The following is a 4039-nucleotide window of genomic DNA, read 5'->3' on the forward strand; positions in this document are numbered from 1 at the left end:
CCCCAAGCTTGAGCTCTTGCCTCTCTTCCTTCTTCTCACATCGAGACCTTCTCGATCATCGAACTTCATCCACACAAAACTTCAACAGAAAACTCGGTAAGATCCGTTAGTATAATAAAGCAAATCACTACTATAAGTATTGTTGCAAACCAATTCATATTTTGTTTTTTCATTTTGTCTACTGTAATATAACTTTTTCATGGCTTAATCCACTAATATAAATTGATAGCTTCATCAAAACAAGCAAACTATGCATCAAAAACAGAATCTGTCTAAAACAGAACAGTCTGTAGAAATCTGAACATTCACCATACTTTTGGTACTTGAACAATTCTGCTAAAATTAGGAAAAATAAAAAATTTGTACATCAAGACAGTCCAAAACGAATCAGAACCATTTGACGTTCCAGTAAAAAACTAAAATTCGCGCACTACAGCCAAAGTTTCTGTCCTGCAGTGCACAAACCAACAAGCATTGTAACCATCCTAAAGACATACCTTGGCACATTATTTTTATAATACAATGGAATTTTACAAGGGGATAATTATTTTTATTGAAAAGTTTCTGTAATCAAGATTCACAAAGTTGCCGTGAGCATGAACAAAGTTCAAGGCTAGCTCCCACTTCAACAATCACTACTAGGGAAAACCTAATACACAGAATCTTAGCAGCAACGCGGTTTAAAAGCAGGCGCTACTGCTAATTGGCAGCAGCGAGCTTTAGAAAAGAGCGCTACTAATGACTGAGTAGCAGTAGCGCTCTAGGTGAAAAGAGCATTACTACTATAATTGCCACGGTGTTGCCTCTAGGCTAGATATAGTAGTAGCGCCCTTCCCGTGGACGCGCTACTGCTAAAGAACTTAGTAGCAGCGGTTTTCCTCAAAACTCGCTACTACTAAGTATCACCGCAACTAATTAAGTTTAGTCCCATACTGCTAAGCGAACAAGGTGTTTACCACCTTAAATATGTTGTTTCTCAACCTATCTCGAGCACTTGGTCTTCATTGAACTATATGTGTATGATTTGTGGTTGCAATATGATTCCTCGCCTGTACCTATACAGGTACAGTGAGGATTCATGTTGAATATTTAGATTATACACAAAAAGATCAATGATGACCAATGTATATTTTTGATGTTTTTACTAAACAAAAGAAATAACTGCTTCCATTAGCAGTAGCGGTTTTATCTAAAACGCGCTATAGATAAGTTAGCTACATCGCATTTTCTGTACAAGCGCTACTGCTAGTTCGAGTTAAATACCCCCCGAATCAAAATTTCGCTAAGTCCTCCTTTCCCCCCCCCACCGGCCTGTTCCCCTACTCCTGTCGCCGCCGCTCGAGCCCGAGCGCGCCTGCCCTCACCGCCGCCGCCGCTCGCCCTCAACCTCACCGCCGCCGCTCTCGACCACACTGTCGCCGCCCTCGACCTCACCGCCGCCGCCCTCGACCGAGCCCGCCGCCCTCGACCGAGCGCGCCGCCCTTGACCGAGCCCGCCACCCAGGACCGCCGCCTCCCGATCCCAAGCCCGCCCTCGCCGCCCCTCCGTTTCCGAGCACCTCCCCGCCACCGTCTCTCCCTCTGTAAGCCCCCCACCCCTCCCCCACCCGGCCCCTCTCTCTTTTCTTAGTTAGTAGATGATTTTAGTAGTAGTAGATGTTAATTTAGGGTTCATAGATAATGATTTTTCGAAGTAGTGATAGTAAACTTGTTGTATAATTAGCAGTAGTAGATGTTAATTAGTAGTAGATGTAGTAGTTAGATGTTAATTAGTAGTAGTAGATGTGCTAGTTTCTTTCTATTTATAATAAGTTTATATTTAGTAAGAATGAGTTGAATTAATAGAACTAGTTTAGTTTTAGTTGAACTAGTTAAGTTTTAGTTGAACTAGTATAGTAAGTAAATTAATAACTAGTTGAACTATTTCATTTTTAGAAAGAACTAGTTTTTTTCTATTTATAGTAAGTTTATATTTAGTAAGAACGAGTTGAATTAATAGAACTAGTTTAGTTTTAGTTGAACTAGTTAATTTTTAGTTGAACTAGTATAGTAAGTAAATTAATAACTAGTTGAACTACCTCATTTTTAGAAAGAACTAGTTTTTTTTCTTTTTATACTAAGTTTATATTTAGTAAGAACTAGTTGAATTAATAGAACTAGTTTAGTTTTAGTAGAACAAGTTAACTTTTAGTTGAACATGCCATGTTTTGGTTACCACCGAGTGTCCTATGTTTTGCCGGAGTGTTGATTAATTTCCGTTCCGGCAAATTTCGGGCGCTCGATATGTCCTTTTTTAGCAAAGGCCATGCCGGATTTTCCCTGAATTCTGGCATGACTTGTGCTAGAATATGTACAAGTTTAATCTTTGAATTATGAACATAGGAAATGTCATACTCGGACGACGACAGTCTCCCAGGGGAGTGCAGATGGTGCCACGATGATCGAGGTATGTGGGACAGGTTCGTTGAGCTGGATGAAGATCGGCGCTTCAACATTAAGCTCGAGGAGACCTTCGATGTTGAAACGGTACGCAACAACGACAAGTGTTTTTTTCGTAATTAAGCATGACTTCAACTATTTCAACGTCTAATTTTCATCTTTTACAATTCGACTAGCTTATCCCATGCCATGCAATACGCTATGTCTTGGAGAGGATGGGTTTTGAAGACCATGAAAATTTTCAAACAAAAAAATACACCTAAGGACCCATCATGATATCGATTTTGAATTAAATCTGTACAATTCTCAGAGCGTAACTCATTTTGGTTGCCTATATTGGGAAGCACTTTGCAAAATGTATGGTTTTTAAGGGTATGATTGTCACCATGGATCTTGGTGATCCTGACATCGAGCAAGACAATACGGACATTTGGGTCCTTGTTGATACGCTTCCGATTCTACCGCAATGTGAGTTTCTCAAACATAGTTATTAACTAATTTATATTGTTTATTTCAAAATAGTTGACATCTTATTTCCATTGACAGCTTATTTTGAATCTTCAAATAATGTGCAGAAGATGGTAGACAAAACCCACTACACTGATGGCTCCGAATTAACTTATAAGGAGAAAAGTCATCTGATTGCTTATTGTACTTTTTTTGAGAATTACAATACCTATTATCGAACACCTCCAAATTATGGTGAATACGTGCCACTACTGCACGTGTTGAACCGCGGTAACTTCAATGGAGATACCCTGGTAAGATTTTTTACTATTACGACATCCGTGCATCTTTTGCATACTTCTAAAACTAGTACATCATTGCTAACTACGAAGTTATTACTATGTTTTTCAACAGAAAATCCCGATGGATTGTGTGCCTCATCTGATGTATCAGAATGGTCACCTTGCAGTTATGAACCTACAGCCAGGTCATTCTAAGGAGCTCAACTGTGCATATCGGATTTCTAAAAGTGGTGAACACATGCTAATCAAAGAATGGAAAAAATGTTTGGACATTCACAAGGAGGTTCTTGGAAGTAACATTAAGTGAAAGGCAAGAATTGGAGACAGGATAATCTCCATTCTCCAGTATGGAGAGTCAGGGGCTATCTTGTTTTTTTCTATTTTACCTTAGAGAATATAGTAGGTCCTAAGAGAATGTAGTAGGTCCTAAGAGTAACAATATGTTTATTATGTGATACAATGTGTTAGAGTTGAAGATGTGAGGAGTACTTGTGATTACGACTAGTGACAATGATATGATGATGAAGATGATGATGATAAGTTGTTAATGGTATGATGATGATGATATTTATTATATAATTGGGTGAAAGAACCGCGGATTAGTTTCAACTGGATGTCCATCCACTTGAAACTAGTCCACACGGTTCTTTCACCCCGTGATGTAATAACTCATTATGATGTAAAAACAATTTCTAAATTCCTGTTGTATGAAAACTTGTTTAAAGGTGTACGAATACAACATGAAATAAAAAAGAAATAAAATACGAAATAATAGTAGTAGCGCGGGTAGGGAGAAGTTCTACTACTAATTACCAGCAGCGCTCCTCCTGGAACTCGCTACTACTAAGTCG

This window comes from Triticum urartu, chromosome 1, assembly GCF_003073215.2.
Source record: "Triticum urartu cultivar G1812 chromosome 1, Tu2.1, whole genome shotgun sequence".
Taxonomy (NCBI): Eukaryota; Viridiplantae; Streptophyta; class Magnoliopsida; order Poales; family Poaceae; genus Triticum; species Triticum urartu.